The sequence below is a fragment of the Salmo salar genome, chromosome 27 (assembly GCF_965601325.2).
Source record: "Salmo salar chromosome 27, fSalSal1, whole genome shotgun sequence".
In the NCBI taxonomy this organism is placed as follows: Eukaryota; Metazoa; Chordata; class Actinopteri; order Salmoniformes; family Salmonidae; genus Salmo; species Salmo salar.
In genome coordinates, this window is record NC_138317.1 from 22,017,556 (window position 1) to 22,039,133 (window position 21,578).

The following is a 21,578-nucleotide window of genomic DNA, read 5'->3' on the forward strand; positions in this document are numbered from 1 at the left end:
CTCCTCGCCCACACTGCTCAGTTAACCCATATATTCTGTCAAGGACCTGATTGGCTGCTCCAGGATCTCAATCAGGAAGTGGAGTGGAGTGAAGAGAGTAGAGAGTGTAGTGAGAGTTGATAATCAAGCATGGAGACTTGACAGAGACAGACAAGGGCCCCTTGCAGTGTGGTAGTGAGGAAATGAACTGCTTGTTCCGGCAGATTGAGGTGTGTGTGTGTAGGTATTCTCACCGTCTAGGGAGTGGAGAACAAACTCAAAGAGCAAAGCTCTTGTAACAGCGAGTAACATCAATTCACCTCCTCTGCACCTGACCGTAACTAACTACATAGACCTCTTTTCTGGAGTTAAGTATAAGAAGGCAGTAGTTTTAGAGAGACAAAAGGAGAGAGGGGGAGGGGGTAGAAAGAGAGCACATTGTAATTTAATGTACCACTCACATCTGACCGCAACTTATACCACAGGGCACTATTCTAGTCTCAAGGACTGAAAGAGAGAGAGAGGGAAGGGGAGAGAGAATCTGAAGCTAAATGTCTACTGTTTGCTGATGTTCTGGTGCTTCTGTCCCCAACCAAGGAGGGCCTACAGCTGCATCTAGATCTTAGGCACAGATTCTGTCTGACCTGGGCCGTGACAGTGAATCTCAGTAAGACAAAAAAGGTCCAGTTGCCAGGACCACAAATACAAATTCCATCTAGACACAGTTGCCCTAGAGCACACAAAAAACTATACATACCTCGGCTTAAACATCAGCGCCACAGGTAACTTCCACAAAGCTGTGAACAATCTGAGAGACAAGGCAAGAATGCCATCAAAAGGAACATCAAATTTGACATACCATTTAGGATCTGGATAAAAATACTTGAATCAGTTATAGAACTGCCCTTTATGGTTGTGAGGTCTGGAATCCACTCAACAACCAAGAATTCACAAAATGGGAAAAACACAGAATTGAGACTCTACATGCACAATTCTGCAAAAACAACCTCTGTGTACAATGAAAAAAAATATACTAATAAATTAAATAAAAATATAGGATAAAACACACATCACGACAAGAGAGACAACACAACACTACATAAAGAGAGACCTAAGACGATAACATAGCATGGCACAACACATGACAACACAGCATGGTAGAAACACAACATAACAACAACATGGTAACAACACAACATGGCAGCAGCACAACAAGGTAGAAGCACAAAACAGGGCACAAACAGTGTTGGGCACAGACAACAACACAAAGGGCAAGAAGGTAGAGACAACAATACATCATGCAAAGCAGCCACAATTGTCAGTAAGAGTGTCCATGACTGAGTATTTGAATGAAGAGATTGAGAAAACTGTCCAGTTCGAGTATTTGTTGCAGCTCGTTCCAGTCGCTAGCGAACTGAAAAGATGAGCGACCCAGGGATGTGTGTGCTTTGGGGACCTTTAATAGAATGTAAGACCCACTGGCAGAACGGGTGTTGTATGTGGAGGATGAGGGTTGCAGTAGATATCTCAGATAAGGGGGAGTGAGGCCTAAGAGGGTTTTATAAATAAGCAACAACCAGTGGGTCTTGCAATGGGTATACAGAGATGACCAGTTTACAGAAGAGCATAGAGTGAAGTGATGTGTCCTATAAGGAGCATTGGTGGCAAATCTGATGGCCGAATGGTAAAGAACATCTAGCCGCTCAAGAGCACCCTTACCTGCCAATCTATAAATTACGTCTCCATAATCTAGCATGGGTAGAATGGTCATCTGAATCAGGGTTAGTTTGGCAGCTGGGGTGAAAGAGGAGAGATTACGATAGAGGAAACCAAGCCTAGATTTAACTTGAGCCTGCAATAATAGTGGCAAGAACAGCTAAAATAAGCAAAGAGAAACGACAGTCCATCATTACTTTAAGACATGAAGGTCAGTCAATACAGAAAATTTCAAGAACTTCAACTTCAAGAACTTCAAGTGCATTCGCAAAAACCAGCAAGCGCTATGATGAAACTGGCTCTCATGAGGACGGCCACAGAAAAGGAAGACCCAGAGTTACCTCTGCTGCAGAGGATAAGGTCATTAGAGTTACCTGCACCTCAGATTGCAGACCAAATAAATGCTTTACAGAGTTCAAGTAACAGACACACCTCAACATCAACTGTTCAGAGGAGACTGCGTGAATCAGGCCTTCATGGTCGAATTGCTGCAAAGAAACCACTAATATAGGACACCAATAAGAAGAACAGACTTTCATGGGCCAAGAAACACAAGCAATGGACATTAGTCTGATGAGTCCAAATTTGCGATTTTTGGTTCCAACCGCCGTGTCTTTGTGAGATGCAGAGTAGGTGAACGGATGATCTCCACATGTGTGGTTCCCAGCGTGCAGCATGGAGGGGGAGGGGTGATGGTGTGGGGGTACTTTGTGGTTGACACTGTTAGTGATGTATTTAGAATTCATGGCACACTTAAACAGCATGGCTACCACAGCATACTGCAGCGATACGCCATCCCATCTGGTTTGTGCTTAGTGGGACTATCATTTGTTTTTCAACAGGACAATGACCCAAAACACACCTTCATGCTGTGTAAGGGCTATTTGACCAAGAAGGAGAGTGATGGAGTGCTGCATCAGATGACCAGGCCTCCACAATCACCTCAACCCAATTGAGATGGTTTACGATGAGTTAGACCGCGAGTGAAGGAAAAGCCGCCAACAAGTGCTCAGCATATGTGGGAACTCCTTCAAGACTGTTGGAAAAGCATTCCTCCTGAAGCTGGTTGAGAAATTGCCAAGAGTGTGCAACACTGACATTAAGGCAAAGGGTGGCTACTTCGAAGAATCTGAAATATAAAATATATTTTGATTTGTTTAATACCTTTTCGGTTACTACATTATTCCATATGTGTTTTTTCATAGTTTTGATGACTTCACTATTATTCTACAATGTAGAAAATAGTAAAAATAAAGAAAAACTGAATGAGTAGGCGTGTCCAAACTTTTGACTGGTACAGTATATTTTTTGGAACACAAGGCCCGCACTGGAAAGGAAAATGTACACATTTATCTATAGGCCTATGCCAACAGTGCGCGATAACCATTACAGATAACACATCCTAATTGCTAATTTGCCCAAGATACACTGAGTGCACAAAACATGCTCTTTCCATGATAGACTGACCAGGTGAATCCAGGTGAAACTGTAGGGATGACGCTGAAGATAAGAAGCAGGTATCGGGAGTCAAATATTTTAATCGGGAACAGACATAGAACAAGACAGGAACAGCGTCAGAACATGGGCATACGGACATATGACAATCAATGCAGCAGCGGGGAACAGAGCTGGGGAACTGACAAATATAGGGGAGGTAATAAACAGGTGATTGAGTGAGTCCAGGTGAGTCTAATATCGCTGATGCGCGTGACGAGGGAAGGCAGGTGTGCGTAAATGATGGTGGCAGGAGTGCGTAATGCAGGGCAGCCTGGCGCCCTCGAGCACCAGGGGGGGAAGAGCAGGAGCAGGGGTGACAGAAACCTTATTGATGTCTCTTCAATCAGTGTGGATGAAGGGGAAGAGACAGGTTAAAGAAGCCTTATGACAATTGAGGCATGGATTGTGTGTGTGCCATTCAGAGGGTGAATGGGCAAGACCAAATATTTAAGTGCCTTTGAACGGGGTATGATAGTAAGTTCCAGGCTCACTGTTTGGAGTGTGTCAAGAATTGCTATTCTGCTGGGGTTTTCATGCTCAACAGTTTCCCGTGTGTATCAAGAATGGTCCACCACCCAAACGACATCCAGCCAACTTAAGGAAGCATTGGAGTCAACAACACCATCCCTTTTGACACCTTGTAGAGTCCATTCTCCGACAAATTGATGCTGGTCTGTTGGTAAAAGTGGGTGCAACTCAATATTAGGAAGGTGTTCCTCATGTTTTGTACACTCAGTCAATAAAAAAGCACATGCCATTTAAGTTTAATTTATTGAAACTGTAATAACAACTGGTTATGTTAAATTGGTTATATTATACCATGGAGTAACCACAGCATTGGTGCTTGCTTGTAGAAGAAGCTCATGGCTGTGCAATGACATCACCTTCATTTATTCGTTTAGCACACAAGACACTCTTATTTCCCGAGCCCTTATCATAGTCAAGACAGCTATTTTATATTAACAAAAAACGATTCTGTAATATAACAGAATAAAATAGAAGAGAATATTTTTCCAAATGAAAAGAGTCGCCACTGCAACGTGATGCCCATTATTCTCAGAGTGATACTTTTAAATAGGTCTCAGTTTGGCAAGTTGAAAGAAAGATATTTCAGGGTTACAAAACAAAATGTCTTCTTTTCAATGTACATACATTGGGTGTAATTTATTCTGCCTGTTCTTTGGAATTTTCAAAATGAATTAACAATTCCACCCCGATACGGACACACACACACTTCTCATACCTAATGCCTATGCCAGTTATGATGATATTTCTCTATGGAGAAGGTTCTGAGGCACAGCGTAGTGCTTTACTCTGCTGGCTAAAACATCACAAAGAAGACCGTCTACATTTACCTTGCTGGCTAAAACATCACAAAGAAGACCGTCTACATTTACTCTGCTGGCTAAAATATCACAAAGAAGACCGTCTACATTTACTCTGCTGGCTAAAACATCACAAAGAAGACCGTCTACATTTACCCTGCTGGCTAAAACATCACAAAGAAGACCGTCTACATTTACCCTGCTGGCTAAAACATCACAAAGAAGACCACCTACATTTCCATAGCAGTTTCTTACAGTCTCCCTGTCCTCAGGGTACCCATCTTCCCTGTATTCAAATGCAGGCCCTGCCACAGTTCAGTTGTTTTTTCATCAGAAACTACCAGTGGCCCAGCAGACTAATATGACACTTGATTGGCTGCAGCAGTCACACACAGACAACAACAAAAACACAAAAACAAACACAAAAACATACACACAAACACACACACAAGCTTGCACCCAAGCACACACACAAGCACGCACAAACCCACATGCAAGCACAAACAGTTGATTGTCCCCTGTATTCTTGACAGCCTCAATCTGCCGGATAGATTGCTGTGTCCTGATCTAGCTGATGGAAGTGAAGCTCATTCCACATCTGTGTGTGTGTGTGTGTGTGTGTGTGTGTGTGTGTGTGTGTGTGTGTGTGTGTGTGTGTGTGTGTGTGTGTGTGTGTGTGTGTGTGTGTGTGTGTGTGTGTGTGTGTGTGTATGCGTGGTTCTTCTGTCCTCGTGGGGACCTGACATCGGAGATAGTCCCCATAAGGACAGTAAAACAAGGAAAATTCTCCCTCGTTGACACATTTCCCACTTCCCGACGAGGACAAAGGCTATTTTAAGCATAGGGGTTAGGTTTAGAATTAGGGTTAGAGTTAGGCTTACAGTGTTTTCCACAAGTTCACTATATACAAAAGTATGTGGACACCCCTTCAAATTAGTTGATTTGGCTATTTCAGCCACACCGTTGTTGACAGGTGTATAAAATCGAGCACACAGCCATGCAATCTCCATAGACAAACAGTGACAGTACAATAGCCCATATTGAAGAGCTCAGTAACTTCCAACGTGGCACCGTCATAGGATGCCACCTTCCCAACAAGTCAGTTCGTCAAATTTCTGCCCTTTTAGAGCCGCTCCGGTCAACTGTAAGTGCTGTTCTTGTGAAGTGGAAACGTCTAGGAGCAACAACGGCTCAGCCGCGAAGTTGTAGGCCATACAAACTCACAGAACGGGACTGCTGAAGTGTGTAGCACGTAAAAATCGTCTGTCCTCAGTTGCAACACACACGACCAGAGTTCCAAACTGCCTTTGGAAGTAATGTCAGCTTAAGACTGTTCGCCGGGAGATTCATGAATTGGTTCCTATGGTCGAGCAGCCGCACACATGCCTAAGATCACCATGCGCAATAGCAAGCGTTGGCTGGAGTGGTGTAAAGCTCGCCGCCATTGGACTCTGAAGCAGTGGAAACGTGTTCTCTGGAGTGATGAATCATTCTTCACCATTTGGCAGTCCAAAGGACGAATCTGGTTTTGGCGGACGCCAAGATACGCTACCTGCCTGAATGCATAGTGTCAACTATAAAGTTTGGTGGAGGAGGAATAATGGTCTGGGGCTGTTTTTCATGGTTCTGGCTAGGCCCCTTAGTTCCAGTGAAGGGAAATCTTCACGCTACAGCATACAACAACATTCTAGACGATTCTGTACTTCCAACTTTGTGGCAACAGTTTGGGGAAGGACCTCACCTGTTTCAGCATGACAATTCCCCAATACACAAAGCAAGGTCCATACAGAAATGGTTTGTCAAGATCGTTGTGGAAGAACTTGACTGGTCTAAACAGAGCCCTGACCTCACACCAGTGGGATGATTTGGAATGCCAACTGCGAGCCAGGCCTAATCGTACAACATCAGTGCCCGACGTCACTAATGCTCTTGTGGCTGAATGGAAGCAAGTCCCCACAGCAATGTTCCAACATCTAGTAGAAAGAGTTCCCATAAGAGTAGAGGCTGTTTTTGCAGCAAAGGGGGCACCAACTCCATATTAATGCCCATGATTTTGGAATGAGATGTTCGACGAGCAGGTGTCCACATACATTTGGTCATGTAGCATACATGAAGTAGCCAGCCAATTAGAAAAACAAGCCAGGCGGTTCCAATTTTTGGCTAAGCGAGCTCTATTTTGGTGGCCTATGGTACATTCTAATGCCTTGATTCCATCTGAAATACACAGCGAAAGGATTGAATACTTTATTGGGTTTACCTCCCAGACTGGAAACATGAGTTGTGGTATTGTGTAGAAAGACATGACTTTACAATTTAAATTACTGAAAATATATGAATTCAGTGTATTGTTAGTTGTTTTGGAAATTGTCTAGGTATAGACCTATATGATCAGGACTATTTTCTAAGAATGAGAACATTAACGGGCGGCAGGTAGCCTAGTGGTTAGAGCGTTGGACTAGTAACCGAAAGGTTGTAAGATTGAATCCCAGAGCTGACAAGGTAAAAATCTGTCTTTCTGCCCCTGAACAAGGCAGTTAACCCACTGTTCTTAGGCCGTCATTGAAAATAAGAATTTGTACTTAACCGACTAAAATAATTAACCTGTCCTCTCTTGAGTTTGAAGTCTTATTTACAGTTTTACTGCAAGAATTGAGGCAATGAAGTTCTTCAAAATACGTATTTTATTAAAAAAGAACAATGAAGTAAATAGCCCACATTATCATGATTTTTTTTTGTGGGGGGGGGTTAATAATTAGGCTATTGGATTTAGACTCATTGTTACCATTACAGTTGAAGTCGGAAGTTTATATACACTTAGGTTGGAGTCATTAAAACTCATTTTTCAACCACTCCACAAATGTCTTGTTAACAAACTATGGTTTGGGCAAGTCAGTTAGGACATCTACTTTGTGCAAGTAATTTTTCCAACAATTGTTTACAGACAGATTATTTCACTTATAATTCACTGTATCACAATTCCAGTGGGTCAGAAGTTTACATACACTAAGTTGACTGTGTCTTTAAACAGCTTTGAACATTCCAGAAAACTATGTCATGGCTTTAGAAGCTTCTGATAAGCTAATTGACATCATTTGAGTCAATATAAATCAAAATGAATCAGACAAGACCTCAGAAAAAGAATTGTAGACCTCCACAAGTCTGGTTCATCCTTGGGAGCAATTTCCAAACAATAGTGCGCAAGTATAAACACCAATGGACCACGCAGCCATCATTCCGCTCAGGAACGAGACGCATTCTGTCTCCTAGAGATGAACGTACTTTGGTGCGAAAAGTGCAAATCAATCCCAGAACAACAGCAAAGGACCTTGTGAAGATGCTAGAGGAAACAGGTACAAAAGTATCTATATCCACAGTAAAATGAGTCTTATATCGACATAACCTGAAAGGCTGCTAAGCAAAGAAGAAGCCACTGCTCCAAAACCACCATAAAAAAGCCAGACTAAGTTCGTACTTTTTGGAGAAATGTCCTCTGGTCTGATGAAACAAAAATAGAACTGTTTGGCCATAATGACCATCGTTATCTTTGGAGGAAAAAGGGGGAGGCTTGCAAGCCGAAGAACACCATCCCAACCGTGAAGCATGGGGGTGGCAGCATCATGTTGTGGGGTTGCTTTGCTGCAGGAGGGACTGGTGCACTTCACAAAATAGATGTTATCATGAGGCAGGAAAATTACATGGATATATTGAAGCAACATCTCAAGACATCAGTCAAGAAGTTAAAGCTTGGTCGCAAATGGGTCTTCCAAATTGGCAATGACCCCAAGCATACTTCCAAAGTTGTGGCAAAATGGCTTAAGGACAACATAGTCAAGGTATTGGAGTGGCCATCACAAAACCCTGACCTAAATCCTATAGAAAATTTGTGGGCAGAACTGAAAAAGCGTGTGCGAGCAAGGAGGCCTACAAACCTGACTCAGTTACACCAGTTCTGTCAGGAGGAATGGGCCAAAATTCCACCCAACTTATTGTGGGAAGCTTGATGAACGCTACCCGAAACGTTTGACCGAAGTTAAACAATTTAAAGGCAATGCTACCAAATACTAATTGAGTGTATGTAAACTTCTGACCCACTGGGAATGTGATGAAAGAAATGAAAGCTGAAATAAGTCATTCTCTCTACTATTAATCTGACATTTCACATTCTTAAAATAAAGTGGTGATCCTATCTTACCTAAAACAGGGAATTTTGAATAGGATTAAATGTCAGGAATTGTGAAAAACTGAGTTTAAATGTATTTGGCTAAGGTCTATGTAAACTTCCGACTCTTTCCTTCTCCATGTAAAGAAATGTGTCTACAACAAGCAATCTGTATATAATGACGAGATGCTCATGTCTCCACCATAACAATGGGAGTTGTTGTCCAAAAGATGGGAAGGTAGGCGACAAGCGGCAGGTAGCCTAGTGGCTAGAGCGTTGGACTAGTACCAAAAGGTTGAAAGATTGAATCCCCGAGCTGACAAGGTAAAACTCTGCCGTTCGGCCCCTGAACAAGGAAGTTAACCCACTGTTCCTAGGCCATCATTGAAAATAAGAATTTGATCTTAACTGACTTGCCTATTAAATAAAGGTAAAATAAAACATTTTATGAAAAAAGCTTAGGTATGAAATAAGCCCATAGAAATGCGTTGGGCAAGAGTGAAACCTCTCTTCCCTTCTCCCTCTCTGCTGTGTTTCCCTGTCATTGCTCTCTTTGTGACTGACAGGTGCCTATCCTATCACTAGAAGATGAATATTGTTAATTTTAGCGGGAGAGGGCTCGAAGGACTAGCGATCTGAAACGTTTAAATGAAAAGCAGCCTAGCTAACATGATGTTTAAAAATTATTAGCCGAAAGCCGGCGCTAATGGAAAACACTAGGGTTAGGGTTAGGTTAAGGGGACATAGGATTTTGAATGGAAATGAATTTTAGGTCCCCACGAGGATAGAAAAGCAAGTGTGTGTGTGTGTGTGTGTGTGTGTGCGTGCTAGGCTTGGGTGGTATACCCTATATACCTTATACTGGGATATTTGGAAATAGCTACAGGATGGTTTTTCAATACTGTCAATTCCATTGAAACTATCTCTTTGAAGTTTTCAATACATTTCAATATGTGTAGCTATTTTTTAAGTAAATACCTGCAATCAACTTCAGAGATTCCGATTTAGAGTGCTTAATAGTCACATATAGAGTGTTGCAGGTGTGACTGCAGGGTACAGTGAAAATCTTCAACAGGCAGAGGACTAAATAAAATAAAATAAAATAATGAAAACGGCAACAAGAAAAAAAAGTAATAGAAATTGAAATAGAACTAAATACGTCATAACTGTAGCAGTGATGAATAACTAAATGTCTATTGGGGTGGAGGCAATGCGTTGGGAGATGAAGCAGATTGCGTTCTTCATTTCACCTGTCACATTATTTTACATTATGAAGCTTACGTAGTTCCCCAGAACAGCTGAGCCAGTCAAGTGTTTGTTTGTGAAGAGCACAACGGGAGAAAGCGGGGGTAGGTGAGTCCAGCTGTGTACTGACAGGGGTCGCATTTTATATTTAAAGTCAACAGTGTTTTTTTACTTTAATAGAGTGATCAGGGACGTGCAACTATAGTTTTCCTTCACAGAAGATACATTAGCGCAACACATTCAGCAGAAAATGGCTTCATTTTCATCAGATGACAACAGAAGTACAATGCTATTAGGTTGGCAGCCACACACTTAAATGAGTTTACAATGAAAAAAAACGATGCATGGCCATCATATTTCTAATGTTTAGGCCTATCATTGAAAGAATGTAGCCAGCGACATTTCCTAATGTTTTGCTTAAAGATAATCTTCCATTTTAACTGAGGAAAATAGGCTGGCTACATCAAGTAAAGTAGCTACAAATCAGACAAAGCAACGTCAGCTGATAGAATGCCCGTTTGTAAATTCCCATCTGAGTTTAGAAGTGGAACGGAAGTCCATAATGAGTCTGATGCCGAGCAGAAATTACAATAAGAAGCATGTTAGATCTGAGTTTACAAAGTGCAGCAAAATATGAGTGAAAAATTCAGAATTCTGAGTTAACACGACCCCTAAGTTTACCTTGTTAATTAATTAAGTGGCTGAATTAATAAAGTGACAGGGCATCATATGTGAACCATTTCAAAAAGCTAGGCGTAGGTCGCATGTCAATACTTCACAGGAGAAGCATTTGAACAATAAAAAATATATGCTGCACCAGTCAAAAAGAATAATAGTGAAGACATGAACACTATGAAATAACACACATGGAATCATGTAGTAACCAAAAGCGTTAAACAAATCAAAACATATTTCATATTGGAGATTCTGCAAAGTAGCCACCCTTTTCCTTGATGACAGCTTTGCACACTCTTGGCATTCTCTCAACCAGCTTCATGAGGAATGCTTTTCCAACAGTCTTGAAGGAGTTCCCATATATGCTGAGCACTTGTTGGCTGCTTTTCCTTCACTCTGCGGTCCAACTCATCCCAAACCATCTCAATTGGGTTGAGGTCGTGTGATTGTGGAGGCCAGGTCATCTGATGCAGCACTCCATCACTCTCCCTCTTGGTCAAATAGCCCCACTAAGCACAAACCAGATGGGATGGCGTATCACTGCAGTATGCTGTGGTAGCCATGCTGGTTAAGTGTGCCATGAATTCTAAATACATCCCTAACAGTGTCAACCACAAAGTCCCCCCACACCATCACAACTCCCCCTCCATGCTTCACGCTGGGAACCACACAAGCGGAGATCATCCATTCACCTACTTTGCGTCTCATAAAGACACGGCGGTTGGAACCAAAAATCTCACATTTGGACTCGTCAGACCAAAGGACAGCTTTCCACCGGTCTAATGTCCATTGCTCATGTTTCTTTGCCCAAGCAAGTCTCTTCTTCTTATTGGTGTCCTTTAGTAGTGGTTTCTTTGCAGCAAAAGGCCTGATTCATGCAGTCTCATCTGAACAGTTGATGTTGAGATCTGTCTGTTACTTGAACTCCGTGGAGCATTATTGATTTGGGCTGCAATTTCTGAGCGCTTGCTGGTTTTTGCGACTGCACATGAAGAAACTTTCAAAGTTCTTTAAAATTTCCAGATTGACTGACCTTCATGTCTTAAAGTAATGATGGACTGTCATTTCTCTTTACTTATTTGAACTGTTCTTGCCATAATATGGACTTGGTCTTTTACCAAATAGGCCTATCTTCTGTATACCACCGCTACCTTGTCACAACATAACTGATTGGCTCACCGCATTAAGAAGGAAATAAATTCCACTAATTAACATTTAACAAAGCACACCTGTTAATTAAAATGCATTCCAGGTGACTACCTCATGAAGCTGGTTGAGAGAATGCCAAGAATGTGCAAAGCTGTCATCACGGCAAAGGCTGGCTACTTTATAGAATCTCAAATATAAAATATATTTGGATTTGTTTAACACTTTTTTGGTTACTACATGATTACATATATGTAATTTCATAGTCATAAATATGGGGGATTGGAAATGATGCAGACAATTAAATTGATGGAAGCTGCAATCTATTTGCCGTATTAAAGCTGATCTTACCCCCCCCCAAAAAAAAAAAAACGTTTTTTAAAGAGCTCTCCAGTAGGTGTAGCAAACATTCAAGTGCCATTTTCTCAAAAGTAGGGATATAAACTAATCAACTTTCATAGCAGTATTACTTTCCCATTGTTCCTCAACTGTAGTGTATGATATACCATTTTGTAGCTCTGAGTCTCTACTTTTATCCAATGTAAAAAACACATTTTCAATTTTGAATCGAGGTGGTCGGTCACATATTGTGTTAGCTTTTTGCTGTGTTTTAGAAGTCAAAGCCCTATGGATTAGTAATTTTTACAGCTGTCACTGCTATCACGATTTCACTGTGTTTTTTCAACTCTCAAATGACATTCGGCAGCTCCTACCCATATATGTATAACTTTATGAGCTGGATTGCCTGTCTTTGCAATTCCTTTTTTTTCGTTTGTGCTTGTTAGCATATTTAGCTAGTAGCCTCCATGGAAATTCGCTGTTACTTGTGCTAATATTGTTAGCATTCTGGTAATAGACGCCCAATGAGCTTTTTTGCATTTTTTGGGGGGGGACCCCTTTGGGTACTAAACCAGTAATACCGTAAATCCCAGGGTGAGAGAAGGATGGTATGACAATATGAATATCTGGATACCTCCCAACCCTAGTGTGTACACATAATACTTATTCCCTATCACACACTTCAGGCCGTTAGGGTGTCACAGGCAAAACAGCAGCGAGACGGCAGTGGCTTCTTTTCTTTTTAAAATCCCAACGGTTCATGAAATATTCACCGGAAACCATCAGCGACGTGAACAAGGGTCCAGAGAAGTTATTTGAGGGAAAGGAGAGCGAGAGGAGATCCCTAGGGGACCTGTCGTCGTCGTCGTCCCCCCCACCCCCCCGTCACCCATCACCCTGTCACCCTGCTGTCCCCTTGTCCTCCTCATGTCTCCCCGCTCACACAGAGAAACACACGGAGCACAGCATCACAAGCCCTCAATTAATCCATGTCAGCACTTGACCAATGTGACCTATGCCTGTCCTATACAGTTCTTGGAGGGGTGTGTTTGTGTGTGTGTGAGTGTGAATGTGAGTGCGTGTGTGTATGTGTGTGTGTGTGTGTGTGTGCGTGCATGAGTGCTGTGTACTTGGCTGCCATCAGCCACCTGCTCAATTTATCGATGTCCTGTGCCTGTGTGTGGTGAAGCTGAAGGGTGGAGGTGGAAAATTATTCATTTAACATTCTGGAGTACAGGCAGTTTATTCAGCCATACTTTGAGTAGTTTAACAGGTCAATCACTCTCTGTTCTACTTTTATTTTGTAGTTCTCTGGCAATGTGGATTGTTGGGAGGTAGGGCAATCATTTGTTTTTAGAAGTGGTGTAACTAACTTTTCAGCTTCACTCCAATAAACACAAAACATGGAGAAAAGCACAGCACTAATATATGTAATCTCCTGCTTCAAAGACTTTGGCTTCTATTGGTTTCCATTCACAATTGTGTTGCCACAGGGATGAGGGAGTCTTCGCTCCCTGCCTGAAAAATCAATTAGGGGAAAGACTGAGCTATAGTGTCTAGTTTCTACATATCTATCTGCAGATGGCTTAACTTGTATGATATATACCAACCTAAAACAACAGGGCACTCTAACCAGGTAGTTGCCGTTAAAAAGATAGTTAAGACTGAAGTGCACATATTAGCCACTAATTTGTAGTTTATAAGTGTGTATACAAGTAGCTAATAAGCCTTTTATTATGTTTTATTATCCATACATCAGGTCTTAAGTGTTTTCTTGTTAAAACATTATTAGTCATGTGTTACTGGCCAATCTTTAATAACCTAGTCCTAATAAAGACATACTACTACTTAGAGCAAGTTACACAAGAAACAGACTCTTAGTAAGCTGTAGCAACATTTACATTTACATTTACGTCATTTAGCAGACGCTCTTATCCAGAGCGACTTACAAATTTGTGCATTCACCTTAAGATATCCAGTGGAACAACCACTTTACAATAGTACATCTATATCTTTTTTTTTTGGGGGGGGGGGGGGGGTAGAAGGATTACTATATCCTATCCCAGGTATTCCTTAAAGAGCTTGGGTTTCAGGTGTCTACGGAAGGTGGTGATTGACTAGTTAATGTAGAACTAATAAAAGCATAGTACCTTATGATGTCTTCCCTATATTAAAGTGTTACCTTATTCTTACTTGGAGAAATATTGTCCAGAAATCATCACATTGAATAGAAAGGGCATTTCTCCCCACACATGAGCAGAATCTTCTAATGTTCCTGAAACAAAGAATTTGTGTAGTTTCGTAAGATAATAAACTTCCATAGTGTATCTTTCAATAAGAATGTCTACTATGTATTAGGACTTGGTGCAAGTGTATGTATTTGGACAGTGACGCTAACAAAATCCTTTGTGTTTGTTTAGCCTATTGTTCAGTGAGGGAGAGTATGCATTTAATTAGTCTATGTATTTGTTAAGTCTATGGTTCAGTGAGGGAGAGTTTGCATATGTGTTATATATGTTATATGTATTTGTGGAGGGGTTGAGAATAGCCAACACCGTATCGACACGAGACCTTAAGTAAACTTTTCTCTCATTTCCTGGGAACATCAATGTGACAACATTAATATGACAAAATATGATTCGCAATAAGTTCTTTATGGTCACGTGTGTCCTTAAAGGGGTCATTGTGATTTAAAGATACACTAAGGACGTTTAGTTGCTAATTATTTACATAACATTTTTACTTGAATGTTGGCTTGTACGGCGTATATGATATAATATAAACCAATATCTTATTTCATTAAACTACACAAATCTTTTGTTTCAGGCAAACATTACATGCTTTTGCTCATGGGTGTGAGGAAGTGTTTCCCTTTCTGTCCAATAAGGTCATTTCTGGACAATATTTCTGTAATAAAAATATGGCTACACTTTAAAATAGGAAACACATTTGCAGGTACTATGTCCTTATTAGTCCCATATTGAGACAGCTACTAAGAGTCTGTTTTTTGTGTAACTTGCTCTTTATTAAATACTAAAATGTCTTTATAATGACTAACAATAAGGTTATTAAGGATTGGCCAGAAACAAACTATTTATAATGTTTGAAAAAGAAAACACTTAATCAAGGCCTAATATCTGGCTAATAACATATAATAAAGACCTTGTCAACTACTTGAATAAACACTTATATACTAGAAATTAGTGGCTAATATGTGAACCATAAAATAAATTGACATCAAATCTTTTTAAGACTTTATTGTAAGGTGCAGATATTAGTCACTCTTTTGTAGTTAATACGTGTGTATACAAGTAGCTAATAAGCCATGTATTATCTTTTATTAGCCATAAATTAAGCCTTAAGTCATTTGTATTTGTTTAGCTTATGGTTCAGATAAAGAGAGTTTCCATTGGATTAGTCTATGTATGTGTTTAGCCTATGGTTCAGCGAGGGAGAGTTTGCATTGGATTACGTTATGTATGTGTTTAGCCTATGGTTCAGCGAGGGAGAGTTTGCATATCTGTTATATATGTAATATGTTTGTACAGGGGTTGAGAAAAGATGACACCGTATCAACACGACACCTCAAGTAAAATTTTCTCAAATTTCCTGACAAAATATGATTCCCAATAAGTAATTCATGGTCACGTACACTACATGTCAAAAGTTTTAGAACTTTTGAACACCTACTCATTCAAGAGTTTTTCTTTATTTTCACTATTTTCTACATGTAGAATAATAGTGAATATATCAAAACTGTGAAATAACACATATGGAATCATGTAGTAACCCAAAAAGTGCTAAACAAATCAAAAATATATTTGAGATTTGAGATTCTTCAAATAGCCAAATTCAAATAGCCTGTTTAGAAGCCTCTTGGACCTGTCTTATTTCATTAAACTGCACTAATCTTTAGTTTCAGGCAAACATTACATGCTTTTGATAATGGGTGTGGGGAGGTGTGCCCCTTTCTGTCCAATGAGGTCATTTCTGGACAATATTTCTGTAGTAAAAATATTGTTACACTTTAGAATAGTGAACACATTTTCAAATACTATGTCCTTATTAGTCCCACATTGAGACAGCTTACTAAGAGCCTCCTTCTTGTGTAACTTGCTCTTGAATAAATAATAATATGTCTCTATTATGACTAACAATGAATTTATTAAGGATTGGCCAGTAAAACATGAATTATAATGATTGAAAAATGTAAAATACTTAAAGTTACAATAGGTAATTCTTCGGGTGACCCAACCAAATTCATATACTGTAGATATGTGAGTTATAGATCTGTCATTCTCACTGAAAGCAACTCTAAGAAGCGGTCTGTTCTGTGTGCTATTTCTATGCTTCCCATTCTAAAGTTTTGTTTTTCCCGTTCTAAAGTTTTGCTTTTACTTCCGGTTTTGTACACCAGCTTGAAACAGCTCAAAATACAATATTTTTGGTTATGGAAAATATATTTCACAGTGGTTTAGATGGTACAATGATTCTCTACACAATGACTGCTTGTTTTGTCACATAAACTGAAATTAGGCAAAACATTAGAATTTTAGCAACCAGGAAATGGCGGAATGATTTCTGCATTTTGCACCTTTAATAAAGGCCTAATGTATGAATAATAAGACACAATAAAGACCTTATTAGCTACTTTTATCCACTTTTATTAACTACAAATTATAATAAAATAAAATTGTATTGGTGCATACACATATTTAGCAGATGTTATTGCGGGTGTAGCGAAATGCTTGTACAAAAAGGTGCTAATATCTGCATTGTAATACATCTGCAAACATGTATACCTTAAAATAAATTGTCACCAAAATATTTCTTTAGCTGACATACCCATGTAGGAAGATTAAACAAATGTGTATTTATTTTTATTTACCTTTATCTAAACAGGGAGTCACATTGAGATTAAACATCTCCTTTACAAGAGATCCCTGTACACATTACAATAAAAACAGAATATAAAAACATACACATGTATAAAACAATATAATTCAGCACACAAATAACAAAAATAAACATTTAATAACAGCAATCCCATTCAACTACATAGAGGTCCTCAATCAATAATGTAAACTGCCTGAGTAACTGCAGTGAACTCTGCACATTATTCAACAAATTAGAGGCAAAAAACAAAAATGTTCCTAAATCTGTGGAGACTGAAGGGATCTCTAGTGTTTTCCATTCCTGTGAACGGGTTTGGTAACTTATTATTCTTATCTTAATTTTTATTTATTTATTTATTTCACCTTTATTTAACCAGGTAGGCAAGTTGAGAACAAGTTCTCATTTACAATTGCGACCTGGCCAAGATAAAGCAAAGCAGTTCGACAACATACAACAACACAGAGTTACACATGGAGTAAAACAAATATACAGTCAATAATACAGTACAAAAATAAGTCTATGTACAATGTGAGCAAATGAGGTGAGATAAGGGAGGTAAAGGCAAAAAAAGTCCATGGTGGCAAAGTAAATACAATATAGCAAGTAAAACACTGGAATGGTAGATTTGTAGTAGAAGAAAGTGCAACGTAGAAATAGAGATAATGGGGTGCAAAGGAGCAAAATAAAATAAATAAAATAAATAAATACTGTAGGGGAAGAGGTAGTTGTTTGGGCTAAATTATAGATGGGCTATGTACAGGTGCAGTGATCTGTGAGCTGCTATGACAGCTGGTGCTTAAAGCTAGTGAGGGAGAATAGTGTTTCCAGTTTCAGAGATTTTTGTAGTTTGTTCCAGTCATTGGCAGCAGAGAACTGGAAAGAGACGGCCAAAGGAGGAATTGGCTTTGGGAGTGACCAGAGAGATATACCTGCTGGAGCGCGTGCTACAGGTGGGTGCTGCTATGGTGACCAGTGAGTGGAGATAAGGGGGGACTTTACATAGCAGGGTCTTGTAGATGACCTGGAGCCAGTGGGTTTGGCGACGATTATGAAGCGAAGGCCAGTCAACGAGAGCGTACAGGTCGCAGTGGTGGGTAGTATATGGGGCTATTTTGTAAATGACATCGCCAAAGTCGAGGATCGGTAGGATAGTCAGTTTTACGAGGGTATGTTTGGCAGCATGAGTGAAGGATGCTTTGTTGCGAAATAGGAAGCCAATTCTTGATTTAACTTTGGATTGGAGATGTTTGATGTGAGTCTGGAAGGAGAGTTTACAGTCTAACCAGACACCTAGGTATTTGTAGTTGTACTAAGTCAGAACTGTCCAGAGTAGTGATGCAGGACAGGCGGGCAGGTGCAGGCAGCGATCGGTTGAAGAGCATGCATTTAGTTTTACTTGTATTTAGGAGCAGTTGGAGGCCACGGAAGGAGAGTTGTATGGCATTGAAGCTCGTCTGGAGGGTTGTTAACACAGTGTCCAAAGAAGGGCCAGAAGTATACAGAATGGTGTCGTCTGCGTAGAGGTGGATCAGAGACTCACCAGCAGCAAGAGCGACATCATTGATTTATACAGAGAAAAGAGTTGGCCCAAGAATTGAACCCTGTGCCACCACCATAGAGACTGCCAGAGGTCCGGACAACAGGCCCTCCGATTTGACACACCGAACTCTATCAGAGAAGTAGTTGGTGAACCAGGCGATGCAATCATTAGAGAAACCAAGACTATTGAGCCTGCTGATGAGGATGTGGTGATTGACAGAGTCGAAAGCTTTGGCCAGGTCAATGAAAACGGCAGCACAGTATTGTTTCTTATCGATGGCGGTTACGATATCGTTTAGGACCTTGAGCGTGGCTGAGGTGCACCAATGACCAGCTCTGAAACCAGATTGCATAGCGGAGAAGGTGCGGTGGGATTCGAAATGGTCGGTAGTCTGTTTGTTGACTTGGCTTTCGAAGACCTTAGAAAGGCAGGGTAGGATGGATATAGGTCTATAGCAATTTGGGTCAAGAGTGTCCCCTCCTTTGAAGAGGGGGATGACAGCAGCTGCTTTCCAATCTATGGGAATCTCAGACGACACGAAAGAGAGGTTTTAATGAATGAATGAATTAATTAATGATGTTACATATAGAGGCAGTTTCTGTAAGATTGCTTTGTAAATAAATAAAAGAGAATGCAGCTCTCTTCTTACAGACAGAGAGGTCCATCCCACATTTTTATACAGACTATAATGATGAGTCCTAAAATTGTCCCCTGTGATAAAACGTATTGCGGAATGGTAGACTGCGTCCAAGGGTTTTAAAACAGAGGTTGCCACATGCATGTAAACAATATCACCAAAATCCAATACAGGGAGAATCGTTGCTTGAGCAATCTTTCTCCTATTTTAATACTAAGGCATGAATTTTTTCGATACATAAAAACAATCTTGGATCTTAGCTTCTTAGTCAGATTATCTATATGCGTTACGAAGGATAACTTGTCATCAATCCAGACACCCAGGTACTTATATTGAGAAACAAGCTCAATTTGGACTCCATTTATAGCGCAAATATGCAGGTCCTCAGGGTCAACATTTCGTGACCTAGAGAACAGCATGGTTTTACTTGTATTCGTACACTAATTTAAGATCTCTAAGTGATTTCTGAATTGAATCAAAGTCATGCTGAAGTTCACGAATGGCCTGCTGCACTGAGGTGGCACAGGAATACAAAACTGTGGCATCTGCATAGAGATGAATGCTACAAGAATTAACAGTGTTTCCTATGTCATTAATATACAAAGTGAACAATAATGGACCCAAAATCGAACCCTGAGGAACACCTTTTTGAATTTCAAGAAATTCTGATTTAACCCCATCTATCAAGATGGCCTGAGTTCTGTCGCTAAGATAATTCTGAAACCATAAACAGGCTGTATATTCCAGGCCTACTCCTGCCTACATGCTGGTTTAATATGGGCTGTCCTTATCAGGTTCACCTAAATGATCACATTACTGTGTTTCTTCATCTTTGTACACAAGGTCTGCAAAGATCCTTTTGACATCAGAGCACATGACCACATTTGCCAGGTATGTCATTTTTAAAAACACATGTGCTTCATCAAACATTGATATTGGAGCATTGCCAAGGACTGATAAGTACCTCAAGGAAGCAAACGTTCAACAGATCCTCACTGAAACCTCACTACAACAGACATGATGTACCAGGCTTTTCTGCTGACGATCCCTCTACTGATGGCGTTTCAGACGTCAAGCACTTCACCACTTGATTCTGTAAAGAAGATTGGACCGACAAGCACTCCAAAAGTTGGCAAAGTTGATGAGATAAGAAATAGGGCTCAGTTCATTGGCAGAAGCTGCAAGGAAGTTCGGGACGTATATGGTCAATCTGAGAATGGTCTGTACTCCCTGACCACAGCTACTGGGGTGGTGTACCAGACCTTCTGTGACATGACCACAGCAGGCGGCGGCTGGACTCTGGTGGCAAGCGTGCACGAGGACAACATCTACGGGGAAGTACACAGTTGGACCAGCCAGCAGGGCAACAACACCAACTGGTCAAAAGGGGAAGGCAACTGGGCCAACAGGAAGACTTTTGGAACAGTGGAGGTAGCCACGGACGATGACTTCAAGAATCCTGGCTACTATGCAATCATAGCAGAAGACATGTCAGTGTGGCACGTTCCCAACAACACTCCGGTCAGCCACTGGAAACTGGCTGCCATCATGCGCTACCACACTGAGAGGCGCTTCCTTCATCTGTACGGGGGAAACCTGTACTACCTCTTCCACCGCTACCCGGTCGAGTACAACGTTGGAAAACACCTGTCCGACAATGGACCCTCCATTCCAATAGTGTATGACCTTGGGGACAAAGAGTCCACCAAAATGTTCTACGGCCCTAACACTAGAGGGGAGACTGAGGGAGGCTTTATCAGTTTCAGAGCCATAAACCATGAACGAGCGGCAACAGCCATCTGCTCTGGGGTCAAACCCAAAGGCGGTGAGGTTGATGCACTACTGTATTGGTGGTGGTGGGTTTTTCCCTCAGGGTAATCCTCTTCAGTGTGGGGATTTCACCTCCTTTGCCTGGAATGGCTATGGGACCAATGTAGGCTGGAGTGCATCAAAACAGATGCTGGAGTCAGCTGTGTTACTCTTTTACCGCTAATTCACAGTGCATTTACTTTTCTTTGAATGTTTCATAGATTGATTGATAGATTTTTGGGTAAAACAATTCGTACAGTTTTAAATGAAACGTACATTTCGAAGTAATTTTGGTAATACATTTTATATTTCTCTCTATTAATCCATTACTATAAAGAAACATCATGAAGCAATAACCATTCCATCCATCATGAAAATATTTGAATCTCACACAATCATTAAATGCTTATAGCTGATAGTGACAAGTATTATTATGTCATGTGAGGCTCTTAATAACTGAATTAGGGTAAGGTTACTGTCAACCACTTTGTGACACCAGTTGTGTTGGTGTGATGGGCGCTGGAAATTCTTCCTACTGTACTTCTTTTTTAGTGGGTGTGTTGGGGAGAGGGGGTGGGTTAAGATGAACTTACTCTTCCAAATGTGTCTATCTAG

At 40.7% G+C, this 21,578-nt stretch overlaps 1 protein-coding gene and 1 pseudogene across 8 annotated transcripts in view; one reads left to right on the forward strand and one right to left on the reverse strand.

Annotated features, from left to right (window-relative positions):
* LOC106588628 (receptor-type tyrosine-protein phosphatase U) overlaps positions 1-21,578 on the reverse strand; it is a 283,302-nt gene that overhangs the window by 195,876 nt on the left and 65,848 nt on the right. The window lies entirely within an intron of this gene.
* On the forward strand, positions 20,172-21,253 carry LOC106588648 (intelectin pseudogene; annotated as a pseudogene).